Below are 13,759 nucleotides of genomic sequence, written 5' to 3'. Positions count from 1 at the left end.
GCCGCAGTGGCTGGCTGGTGACAGCTTGATAGCTCTGAGACTTTAACCCCTGGGGTCCCCGGAGCATATATATTTTAAATGTTTTTTCTTCTTGTTATATTAGGTCCTTAATCACAATGAGGTGTCCATCTCTATATCTTTACCTTTTTCAACTGGAAGTCTATTTTATTTTATATTAAGTATAGCTGTTCCTGACTTTTATTTCACTTCCTGGTGTGCCTTTGTTAACCTCCTACAGCCAGGGTGAGCCTGGGGCAGAAAAGTATGAGTAACCCACTCCCTTTGGCCTCATTTCTGCTAGACAAGCAACATGTGGTTCACACTGTGCCCTGCACATGCCTTTCAAGGGTTCCTGAAGAAAAGGAAGGCAGGCTTGCTTGGGTTTCCTTTGGGGAGCTTGCATCTAATGGGGACTTCATCACCCTTGCCTCACGATGTCAGGTTTGGACTTGCTATCAAACTTGAAATGAAATAACATGGGTTTCAGCTAGTTAAATTGAATTTATTCAGTAATAACAGAGGAATTGCAATCCAGGACAAGCAAACTATGGTAAACAATAGATGAGTCCAAGGAGGGAAAGAAGGTCAGCTGTAGAAATTAGAGTTGATTTGAATAAAGGTCATTGGGAGTTGAAGGTGATGGCAGTTTGCCATTGACTACAAGCAGTGGGTAGCTGTGGCTGGCAAGGGGACACGTTATCAGCTGTGTGCTGTGTGCCGACAGCAATGGGAGAGCCCTCCCTAGCCTCCTGACTCCATCTTGAATCGGTTTTCCTTTGTTCAACTTCACCCTGCTCAGCTTTTCAAAATGAAATGATAAATTTTTTAGAGATTCACTCATCAGTAAGACAAAAAGAAATGCAGGGGCCTCCCCTGGTGGTGCAGCAGTTGAGTGCTGGGCTGTGGGGCTGCCTGCAGCCTCCGCAGAGCCGGTTCAATCCCCGGCTGCTGGCGAGGGTCCCACATGGCACGCAGACCTCTCCTGCTGTGCCCGCTGCTCCCCTCAGCAGTGTATTTCGTCGGTCTGCCTGTTCTGTTACCCGCTTTGGCTCCAGTGAATTCTCTCACCCTCCCACGCTTCTGACTATACCCAGTGCTTGGATACATAAAATATATATATATATTTTTTTTTAAATAAAAAAATAAAAATAAAGAAAAAAGAAAAAAGAAATGCAAGAGAGTTTTAACACACAGTCAATGAATGTTCACTTCTGGGAAGAAAGGAGGGTATGATGGGGAGGGTAATCCAGGGGTTCTCTGTGGTGCTTGCTCTGTTTCTTTAACCACTTTATTGAGATATGATTGGCAGACAATAGCCTTAAATTCTTCATGTATACAACTCACTGAGTTTGGAGGTAAGTATACATCTATGAAACCATCACCACAACATATGCCATAGGTCTATCCACCACTTCCAGAAATTTCCTCCTGCCCTCTTAATTAATTTTTTATTTGTGATAAAAATACTTAACATAAGCTCGACCCTCTCAGCATGTTTCTAAATATACAACACAGTATCGATTACTGGGTACTGTATCGTCCAGGAGAACATTAGGGGATATCTTGGATCACTGAGACTTATCCCCTCTGACCAATACTTTCTTCCCTCACCCCATTTCTTGTTCTCTTTCTTAGCCCAGAGCAGGTACATGGCGTGACTTTATTAGGATTCTTTCAATTGCAGGTAGACATTTAATACGCTTTCCTGTATTTTTGCTATAGTTCACAATGAAAACATTTTAAAAGAGTTGAGGGTTACTTTTGGGTAAAACAGCTTTTGATTGAAATAATTGATAGAGGTAGTGGTGATTAAGCAGTAAATTATCAAGGTAAATTTATGACTCAGTAAAGCCTCAGTCAAGCGGAGCACAAAAGCAAGACCTGTAAACTTGGACTTCAGCTGATCTTGACTCACTCAACAGATGAGTTCACCTGTAGAAGTATGTGCCATCCAGGGCCTCCCCGGTGGCGCAGCGGTTGAGCGCTGGGTTGCGAAGCTGCCCGCGGCCTCTGCGGCGCCGGTTCGATCCCCGGCTGCTCCCCGGCCACCGGAGGAGGGTCCCACATGGCGTGCAGACCTCTCCTGCTGCCCGCTGCTCCCCTCAGCAGTGTACTTCGGTCCTTCTGCCTGCTCTGCTCCCCGCTCTGGCTCTGGTGCATTCTCTCGCCCTCCCGTGCTCTGACTGTACCCAGTGCATGTATAAACAAAACAAACAAACAAACCAGCAAACAAATAAATAAAGCATGCCTCTATAAAAAAAAAAAAAAAAAAAAAAAAGAAGTATGTGCCATCCAGATGTCCATTTGCGCCTACCTTGTTCTCTGTTTTGAGAGCTGTTTCAGGTAAACAAACAAAGAAAACAATGCCTTTGTCCCCATACTTTACACCTCTCATTCTTTTGCTCTCTTGCAGCCAAGTAATCAGCTGCCTATTTGTTGAGTGGACACATTAAAATTAAAATGTACTGCAGTGGAACTTGACATGGGGGGAGGCAGGGGGTGTTTTGTTTTGTTAATTAAATATTTTTCCCTGCAAAAGAGAAAGAAGAGGCATTTTGAAGCTGAGAGACAGTAATGGGGCTAGGGACAAAGGCCAGGAACCCTCCTTAGCATTGCTTAGTGTGTAATAAGCTGGAACAAGGGAGGGACTTCTGGAATTTACTTTAGGTCTCAAATATGAAGGATTCTAGATTCTTTTTCCACTTGGACCTGTCACAGTTTCAGACAGCTGATCAGCTAATTAAAGTTAAGCCAAGTTTAATGACTTTTTAATTAGCATCAGGTTAATAAATATACTAATTTGCAGTCCATAGTCCCCTTGTAACTTGAAGGGCGGTAAGTGGGAGGAGAGATTTCACGTGTTCATCCCACACACACTGGCAGCCGTGAGTCAGGGTTGGTGCTTGTTGCTGGCAAAGAGCTCTGAGCAAGAGCTCAAACCAAAGTCCCACCTCTGCTAGTAGTTTGGGGGATGAAGGAGGGGCTGGAGGGAGGGAGGTGGGAGTAAGGGGCTGCAGACAAGATTTGGGGGGAGTAAGGGCTGGAGACAGCTGAGTGTGGGTGTGGTGTGTTCTTTGGTTGTTTTAGAGTCTGGTCAGGAGAGGAAGTGAGAGTAAGCCCTCCCACTTGGGGGACAGGGGAGGAGACCGCTTGGCAGCAGGAACAGCATGACTTGTGTACATTCTACAAGGTCAGAGTGTGGGGTCACATGTGGCTGGGAGTCCTCAGAAGGACAGTTAAGGGCCACATACCTTAAATACCTCCTTCATTCAAAAGTGGAAAAGCCTGGCACTCCCACCCCTGCACTGTCCCTTAATGTTCATACCAGCTTCTTCATCAGAACTCTGACACCCGACCCGCCTCTTTCTGGTTGAGGAGCAGTTCCCTAAGTGACTCTCAGGTTGGCGGTCTCAAAATCATGCATGTGCCCTCCTTTCCAGGCCTGGGCTTGGCTGGACTGCACCTGTCACAAGCTTCGTCCTTGGTAACCATAGCCCATCGCCTCTTCTCTAGGCAGCCAGTGTACCCACACTTCTGTTGGCCCCAGCTGAGGGACAGTGGTTGCGAGCTGCCTTCTTCACATGGTTAAACACATTTAGTTCTTCCTATAACGGGAAGGAGTGTCACTGTTATACCTGGCTTTCAGGTGAGGAAAGTGACCACAGAGAGTGGCAGGAACTTCCCCAAGGCTACAGAGGGCAGATTCACAAGTCTTATCCACTGAAAATCCTTTTCTTTAAGGAAACAAAGCACCATTATGAAAAGTTTAAAGATCTAGGATGAAATAACCCTTCACAAGGCCAAAAAAAATGTGACTCATGAAAGGAGAGAGGATTAAGGACTCTTAAGTAGTGGCAATGGGTTAGCACCATAGAAGAAGACCGCAGGGATAGAATGACCTGGGAGAGCAGTTTGTTAGTCCGCTTGTGGACGCGTTTGTTCAGCATTTTTTTTCCCCAGTGCTAAAACAATTTGTAGGAATTCCAAAAAGGTAGCAAAAATGTATCTAAATCAGTCATAATCCCACTTTTCTTTTTCTTTTTTTTTTTTAAGATTTATTTATTTGTTTATACAAGCACTGGGTACAGTCAGAAGCGCGGGGGGGTGAGAGAATTCACCAGAGCCAGAGCGGGGAGCAGAGCAGGCAGAAGAACCGAAGTACACTGCTGAGGGGAGCAGCGGGCGGCAGGAGAGGTCTGCGCACCATGTGGGACCCTCCTCCGGTCCGGGGAGCAGCCAGGGATGGAACTGGCGCTGCAGAGACTGCGGGCAGCTTCGCAACCCAGCGCTCAACCACTGTGCCACCTGGGAGGCCCATAATCCCACTTTTCTAAGACAATCTTAACCTTTTTCTAACATTTGCCTCTAAATTTTCCTCTGGTCAGAGGGGTTGGGTGATTTTTGTCCTTGGTCAAATATGAACATACTTCCCCATGAAGCAGATTTTGTATCCCCTGCCCTGCCTGTCCTTCCTACTTGTCACCTACCCTCAGTCACTGTCCCCATAGGATCACAGAGCCCAAGAGGGACACCTGATCCCAGGCCCTGGGCCACAGTCCTTTTGCTTTGTCTCTTACTGGGAGGCACCACCCCCATAGGAAACATCTACTGGCAGAAATATTCCAGCAAAGGTCACCTCACAGCTCAGCAGATTAGCCCATGACTTTCTCAGGCCATTCTGATTGTTGAAAGGCTTTTCCTTCTTCAAGCTTATTCCAAGAATCCAGTGAGGTCTGATAATTAACAGAACATGCTGGATGAGTGATCACACTTGCATGATTTTCTTTTTCTTTTTCAATGTTTAAATCCTAACCTTTGTGGCCAGTACATCTTTGTGCTCAGTAAAATATCTAGGACTTTCCCTACTTGAAGTATTTGATAGCATTTGTTATCGGGAATGAGAAGGCCAAGAATAAGGTGTCAGCAAAGTTGGCTTCATTCTGAGTCTCTTCTCGGTTTGTAGGCCTGGCATTGCTCACCCTGGCATTACTCACATGGCACGTGTGTGCATATGTGCGTGTATGTGTGAGCACATGTGCGTGAGCATGTGTGGAGAGGTTGCTCTGGTGTCCATTCTTGTAAGGACACTAATCTCAGCAGGAGAGCCCCAGCCTCATGGTCTCATTTAAACTTACCATCTCCCAAACGCCCCACTTTTAATACCATAACATGGGGGAGAGGTGGATAGGGCTTCAACACAGGAATTTTGGAGAAACACAAACACTCAGTCCTTTACACCAATCCAGGTTTCCCAACCCGAAGTGACTCTGTAAAGTAACCTTCTTCATCAAGAGTGACTTTAGAGAGGTCTGTAAAGCGAGGACTCCCAGTCAGTGTCTCTGGACTCTATTTTATTTTATTATTTTTTTTTTTAATTTTTTTTTTAATAGAGGCATGCTTTTATTTATTTATTTGTTTGTTTGCTTTGTCCATACATGCACTGGGCACAGTCAGAAGCACGGGAGGGTGGGAGAATTCACCAGAGCCAGAGCGGGGAGCAGAGCAGGCAGAAGGACCGAAGTACACTGCTGAGGGGAGCAGCGGGCGGCAGGAGAGGTCTGCGCGCCATGTGGGACCCTCCTCCGGTGGCCGGGGAGCAGCCGGGGATCGAACCGGCGCTGCAGAGGCCGCGGGCAGCCTCGCAACCCAGCGCCCAACCGCTGCGCCACCGGGGAGGCCCTCTATTTTATTTTTTATTTAAAGATTTTTATTTATTTATTTATGCAAACAAGAGCTGGAGTACAGGCCTGAGATGTGGGGAGTGAGAGGATTCACCAGAGACAGAGCAGGGAACAGAACAGGCAGACTGACTGAAATACACTGCTGAGGGGAGCAGCGGGCTAGACAGGAGAGGTCTGCTGCGCCACGTGGGTTGCTCCCTGGAGGGCCGGGGATCGAACTCATGCTGCAGAGGCTGCAGATAGCTTCATGGTGCGGTGCTTAACCCCTTGCATCACCAGGGAGGCCCCTGGACTCTATTTTAGATCGCCTGTTTTTGCTGTGTTCCCTGGATCACGTAACCCTTTGGGATCCAGTTAAACACAAGGGAGCATAGGTCTGACCAGGCTTTTTTTTCGCTAACTATTCAACAGAAAGTTAACGAACACCTACTAAACCCATGCTCTGGCAGAAAGCTGAAGAAACTGTCAACAGCAGGCAGCTCAGGGCCTGTTCTCCCAGAGCCCACAGGGTAGGCTCAAAACTAAGCTGAACATAAGTCTGAATAGGACGATTTCAGAAAGATACGTGCTATGAAACAAAAATAGGGACTAGGCCTGGGCAAATCAAAGTTTTGTGGGGCCTTAAGTTTATTTGGGGATTCCTTTCAGAAAAAGAACACATATAACCACTAGACTACATGGTGTCGTTTCCGGCCACAGCCAAGTATCACAGGTGTGATGGATTAAGAGTAATTCTTCCACAGTCCGGAGACTAGAAGTCCAAGGTCAAAGTGTCAGCAGGGTTTGTTTCTAACAAGAACTCTTCAGGGGACTCTTCCTTGCTGCCTTTCTCCAACTTCTATTAGCCTCAAGCTTTCCTTGGCTTATAAATGTATCTCCCCACGTCTCTGTCTTCACAAGGTTGTCTTCCTTTTTTTTTTTTTTAAAGATTTATTTATTTATTTATTTATAAAAGCACTGGGTACAGTCAGAAGCGCAGGAGGGTGAGAGAATTCACCAGAGCCAGAGCAGGGAGCAGAGCAGGCAGAAGGACCGAAGTACACTGCTGAGGGGAGCAGCGGGCGGCAGGAGAGGTCTGTGCGCCATGTGGGACCCTCCTCCGGTGGCCGGGGAGCAGCCGGGGATAGAACCGGTGCTGCAGAGGCTGCGGGCAGCTTCGCAACCCAGCGCTCAACCGCTGCGCCACCGGGGAAGCCCCACAAGGTTGTCTTCTTATAAGGACACCAGTCATGTAGGTTAGGGGCCCACCCTAGTCCAGCATGTGTGCATCCCCCCCCCTTTACTGATTACATCTGCAGTGGCTGTATATCTGCAGGTGCCATTCTGCAGTACTGCATTAGGACTTCAACGTGTTTTGTTTTGTTTTGTTTTTTTGGAGGGGATATAATTCAACCAACAACACACGGCTAGAGCTCCTTGCAGCGCCTCGCATGGAGCCTACGCCATTGAGGGCACCTGAAGTGGAAGTGTCTTTAGTACCACAGTAACTGTCCCTGGGATTAGGATGGAGAGTGGCCTGGAGGAGGCAGGTGACAATCACTAGGGGACACAGTGGCCCTGGTGTCCTCTCAGCCCACTCTGGAGGTCCCACTTCCCCTTTGTGCAGAAGCCTTCCTGGATCCCTATGCCTAAGGGATTTCTCTGCCCCCCACCCTAGCAAACTGGAAGTGTCCCCAGGAAATACCATCAACCAAAGAGGAAGAGCAGTTGGTGCATATATACTTCAGCTTCCTCACAACTCAGATAGATTTAAAAAAAAAAAGTTTATTGTAAATGTAGATACAGAAAAATACAGAGAAGAAACATAAGGCTTCATGAACTACTCTGAGGCAAACACACTGCGAGCATTGGCACAATTGTCACTGAGCACTGGGCCCACTACCAGTCGTGCAGAAAGGCTGATCCCATGACACCAGGTTTTTTTGAAAGATTTATTTATTTATTTATTTATTTATTTATGCATACAAGAACTGGGGTACAGGCCAGAGGTGCAGGAGAGTGAGGATTCACCAGAGACAGAGTGGGGAGCAGAATAGTCAGATCCACTGAAATACACTGCTGAGGGGAGCAGTGGGGGAGACAGGAGAGGTCTGCTGCACCATGTGGGTCACCTCCCTGGTTGGCTGGGGATTGAACTCCTGCTACAGAGGCTGCCCAAAACTTCACAGTGCTGTGCGTAAACCCTTGCGCCACCAGTGAGACCTCCATCACACGAGCTTTGGATAAGGGAAAGGTGCTTTATATAAATCAGTTGGCAAGGGCACAGGAGGTAAACTCATATGTCCCTACTTAAGAAAGGAAATAAAAAAAAAAAAGAAAAGAAAAAAAAAAGAAAGGAAATGAGGGCCTCCCCTGGGAACACAGGGGTTGAGGCTGGGCTGCAAAGCTGCCCAAAGCCTCTGCAGCACCAGTTCTATCCCCCGCCGCCGGTGAGGGTCCCACATGGTGCACAGACCCCAGCTGCTCCCCTCAGCAGTGTATTTCATCAGTCTGCCTGTTCTGTTCCCCGCCCTGGCTCTGGTGGATTCTCTCACCCTCCTGCGCATCTGGCCTGTACCCCGGTTCTTACATACATACATACATACATAAATAAATAAATAAATCTTTAAAAAAAGAAAGGAAAGGAAATGAGGGGCCTCCCTGGTGATGCAGGGGTCAAAGTCTCAGCTTTATCAAGAAGTCAACAGCCACTACAGTATGAGTTGGATCCACAGTCAGGTATCTAACCCATATAGCGCCGCAGACCTCTCCTGTCTCATCATGTCTGGTGAATCCTCTCACTCTCCGCACCCCTGGCCTACACATACCCCAGTTCTTGTATGTTTAAATAAATAAAAATAAATCTTTAAAAAAAAAAAAAAGAGGGGCCTCCCTGGTGGACAAGGGGCTAAGACACAGCATTATGAAGCTATATGCAGCCACTGCATCATGAGTTCCATCCCCAGCCAGGGAGATACCCACATGGTGCAGCAGACCTATCTCACCCGCTGTTCCCCTCAGCAGTTTATTACAGTCAGTCCTCCTGTTCTGTTCCTCACTCTGTCTCTGGTGAATCCTTTCACCCCCCACACCTCTGGCCTGAACCCCAGTTCTTGTATGCATAAATAAATAAATCTTTTTTAAAAAAGGAAATGAATTTATATAGGTTTGGGAGAAGAAAGAAGTTAAATTTTATTGACTCAAAGGGGATAAGGACAAAGAAATATGGAGTTTGCTAAAGTTCATGGCCTAATAACAGGGCAGTTCATCTGTGAAGGTGTGTGAAGAGGCTTTCCTTCAGAGGTCTGGAGTTTTGAATTCTGGTGGTGGCCCTCTCTGTCTTTATGCAGTCTCCTGGCTCTAGCCTTGGGGCTCAGCTCAAGAGCAGTTGCTTTTGCTTGCTCAGGCTGTTATCTGCAGATAAACAGCACCAGGAATGCAAGTCTCAAAGAGAATTACATGCTTTTTCTCTTTCCTTTGTGCCCTAGGGTCTGAGAGCAATCTAAACATTGCCCCTCTGCCCCAGGAGGGTTCTGAGATGTGTTCCATCTACTCTGCAGAAGTCACTATGGGACCTCCAACTTCTTTTTCTAATCTGTTTCCCTCTCCCCTTGTTAGGGGGAAAAGGATGTCCCAAAGCTAATTCCATACAGGCTTTGTGGACTCCACCCCCACCCCAAGTTAAAGCCAAAGACACTGGGAACTCCAAAGTCACTCTCAGAGCTGGCCGGATGCTGCGAGCTGGCGGAGAGCCAAAATGGGGGGCCCCCAAAGCCCACGTCTCTGCCTTTTATATCCACCTGGCTGCTTACCCCACCCTCAGGTCCCAGCCACCTTCCCTTTGGTGGTGATGGGATTTGTCTCTCCCAATGTCCTGATGGCTTTGGTCTGGAGTGGGGGTGGAGTCCACAAAGCCTGTATGGAATTAGCTTTGGGACATCCTTTTCCCCCTAACACCCTCAGTGCTCCTGCAATCACCTTCCAAGTAAGCTGCTTGCATCCCAGTTCATACCTCAGGGTCAGGTTTTGGGGAAACTTGGAACCAGGCAGTTAGTAAGTAAAGGCTTGTTTATGAAAAGATGGAATTTGCAGTGAGATCTCAATTGAGAAGGAATTGGCTTTTCAGTGATCCCATTTGGTGCTCCAGGCAGAGGGAGAATGTTCCTAGTATATGCAACAGAGAGAAATCCATCGCGGCTGGACAGTGCATTGTTGTGCCCAGCGTCGACCAGTGCAGCCCCCAAGGATACACAGACAGCCGCTGCAAGAACATAAAGGAGTTTATTACGGGCTCGAGTCCGGGCCCACGACACGCACTGATGTAACGGCGGAGGTCGGGAGCCCTGAACAAAGGGAACAGGGATCTTATATAGGGTTACAAGCAGATCTCTAAAAATTAAATCATGTTGGCAAATATTCATTGGTTACACAGGTGCATTTCCTAACAACGGTGGGTGCACAGTTTCAGTTTTTGAGCTGATTGGTCACATCAAGATGCAGCTCTATTTTATGGCTAGTTTGACCCTATTACTGGCCTGAATTGCTGGGCTCCGCTGTGGCTAGCCAACTGAGATAAGACCAGAGTTGGGTGGGGGGTCGAACTCTGGAATGCAGTCTTTTCCCGGCACAGCAAGACCTGAAATTCTAAAATGGCAGTTACACACAAAATGACAAAGCAATGGCTAAGAATACTTATGCTTGGTTCCACAGCATTAGTGGGAGAGCCCTGAGAAATAGCAGGAGAGGCGAGCAGAAGCCAGATCACATAGGCACATAGGGCCTTCCAGCCCAGGGTGTGTGTTTGTGGGTAGTGGGGAGGCTCCTCCAGGAGTGTGAGTCATGAGTCATGTGGGAGGCGTGAGCCACAGGGCTGGAGGACCCGGGGGTAGAGCTGCTTCTCCTTCCCTTTCACCCCTTCCCCCACCTGACACTCCACACATGTACACAGGGAGCTGAATTTTAAAAACCCGTTCCAGTCCATTCAAATCAGGTAGTTAAAAAACAAAGCATCATTATGAGCTGCACTAAGTGTGTAGACAAGTGACTTGCCAGGACCCAGCTTCAACATCTCTTTGTATTGGCTAATCATGCAAGCAGCCGCAGCTCAAGTGATAAAACAGACAGATAGCACAGGTGAGGCCCTGGCAGACTTGTGACTCTTCACAGCACCTTCAGCCCTACCAGTCTCTCCAGCTGTGGAGGGGCGTGAGTGAGGGTGTCGAAAAGTTGCCCCAACCAGAAGCTGGGGAGGGTGTGGCTGCCACTCTGACTAATACCTGGCTCAGCCACTCTAGACTGAAATGAGGCCAGAGGATAGTTTGGGCAAGAAGCTTTATTTGCTGCGGTTTGGAGCAATTGTGACACAGCCTTTTGTTTCTGGCACTGTTCCAAGCCACCACTCTAACACCTCATTGTTCCCAGTGGTCCCAGTAAAAGCCAAGCAGGGACTGGGCCTCTAATATACAATCTCCACAAACCACCCTGGGAGGCAGATTGACACATAAGGAAAGCAGCTAGGAGAAACTCCTTAATTTGCCCCAGGCACAGAGGCACTCCAGAACCTGCTTTTCTTTCTTTTCTTTTCTTTTTTTTTTTTTTTTAAAGATTTATTTATTTATTTATGTATACATGCACTGGGCACAGTCAGAAGCGCGGGAGGGTGAGAGAATTCACCAGAGCCAGAGAGGGAAGCAGAACAGGCAGAAGGACCGAGGTACACTGCTGAGGGGAGCAGCGGGAGGCAGGAGAGGTCTATGCGCCATGCGGGACCCTCCTCCTGTGGCCGGGGAGAAGCCAGGCATCTAACCGGAGCCTCAGAGGCCGCGGGCAGCTTCGCAACCCAGCGCTCAACCGCTGCGCCACAGGGGAGGCCCAGAACCTGCTTTTCTTCCCCATTGTTATTCTGAGAAGTCTAGAGGCCCTGTAGCATCCTCCAAGCCCCTAGGAACATTGGTGACCCTGCTGGGGTCCCTTCCTAGTGCCCCATTTTCAGGCCAGTGCTCCATCTGGCTTGGCGACAGGGTTTTAGAGTTGAGGTTTAACACCTGCCAGTTGCTCTACAGGTGAAGAGCAGGAGTGGGCGTTTTCAGTTGCTCATGCATGCAGGTGTCTGCCTTCCATTCTTATGGCAAACTGGGCTGGGTTTTTTACCTGTTTTTCCTGGGATGACTGTCCCTTTGGATTATCTAAACTGGGCTTTACAGAGTGGTGTTGTTTGGAAAACCATGTTTCTCAGCCAGCTCTGAAAAGTGTTTGCTTCAGTGTAAGCTCCAGACCACAGGTTCCTGTTCTGACTTCCGAGCACTTTCCGGACAGCCCAGTGCACAATAGCTTAAGGACATGACAGGCCACATTTCCACCATGTTAAGAGCCATCGCTGGGCCTGCTTCCCACATTCCTGGGACTGGCAGAATGATATTCTTCTTCTTCTTTTTTTTTTTTAAAGATTTATTTATTCATGCACACAAGAACCCTGGTACAGGCCAGATGTGCAGGAGGGTGAGAAGATTCACCAGAGACAGAGCAGGGAACAGAACAGGCAGACTGACTGAAATACACTGCTGAGGGGAGCAGCGGCGAAACAGGAGAGGTCTGCTGTGCCATGTGGGACACTCGCTGCCCGGCCGGGATAAAACTGGTGCTGCAAAGGCTGCGGACAGCTTCACAGCGCTGCGCTCAACTGCCTGCGCCACCAGGGGAGGCCCCAGAACAATATTATTCTTAGAAAAATTGCTTGTGTTAGACTAATTATAAGAGGGCTCTGAATTCAGGAAAATATTCTGCAAAATCCTCGTTAAGAAATGTGAACTTCATGGACTTTGAATTTAGACACTTGATTTGAGTTTCGACCTTTACTTCAGGCAAGTTATTCTTTGCTATTCATTTGTTTCTTTTGGCTGCAAAATGAGGATGATAACTAATGTGAGGGTTAACAATGCATGAAGAGGGGCCTCCCTGGTGGCTCAAGGGATTGAGCACAGCACTTATGAGACAATTAGCAGCCTCTATAGCATGAGTTCGCTCCCCGGCCAGGGAGGTGACCCACATAGCGCAGCAGACCTCCTGACTCACCCACTGCTCCCCTCAGCAGTGTATTTCAGTCAGTCTGCCTGTTCTGTTCCCTACTCTATGGTGAATCCTCTCACCTGCCTGTGCCCCCAGCTTGTATGCATAAATAAATAAATCTTTTTAAAAAATGCATGAAGAAACGAGCCCAGTGCCTGGCATGGGGGTGAGCCCTATCAGTAATGTCAGCCCCCAATTAGGATTCCCTCAGAATAAGCATCCCCTGGGCTCCATCATCCTGTAGCCCTCAATTACAGATTGGCTTCTTAACAACATAAAATTCTGTGAAGTTCTTCCTATACCCTCGCTTACTGTATTAGTTTGTTCAGCAAACAGCCAGGTCTAATGGGTCTGGAGTCAGATCATTATTTTCCCTAGATCTGCAACCATGAGCCTGAGCTGGTCACAGAAACAACTACTTGTGTTGTTAGCATCTCCCTAGAATGTGGAGACTCCTGGGGAGTGGGTGGCACCCAGCCTTCTCTGCAGAACAGTTACTTCCAATGACTGCATTCCTGGTGGGGCATTCAGAGACCCAGGATTCTCAACTGGACAGCAATGTAGCCCAAATGTCCTCATCTCATCCGAGACCAGACACAGAGACTCCAGAGATAAGTAATTGAAGGGAGGTGTCATAGTGTGGTGGTAAGGCTTGTGTTTAGAAGGAAGCTAGTTGAAATCTGAGTTCTGGTTCTGCCCCAACTTGGAGATCAAGTTGGTCAACTTGAGGCAATTTACCTAAAGTTGATTCCAGGTTTCCTCCTCCTGGAAATGAGGACAAGATTTACGTTGTGTGACTTAAAAGGAAATAATGATTCTATATTGAAGTAGAACTGTCATTTTCCTAATACATGACATCCTTGTCTCTGATCCTTTAAGAAGTGAGACAACACAGGGGGCAGATGCCATGGTTGGCCCACCTGGCCTGAACGCTCAGGGTGGCACCTCACCCAGTGGAGATATCTTCTGATTATAAAAGAGAGAAGTAGGGATTCTAGGTCAGTTAACTTAAAGCCAACACAGTTCCCAAAGGA

This window comes from Talpa occidentalis, unplaced genomic scaffold (assembly GCF_014898055.3).
Source record: "Talpa occidentalis isolate TD23 unplaced genomic scaffold, MPIMG_talOcc4v2.1 talOcc4.14, whole genome shotgun sequence".
In the NCBI taxonomy this organism is placed as follows: domain Eukaryota; kingdom Metazoa; phylum Chordata; class Mammalia; order Eulipotyphla; family Talpidae; genus Talpa; species Talpa occidentalis.
Note: the sequence above shows the minus strand (reverse complement) of the source record.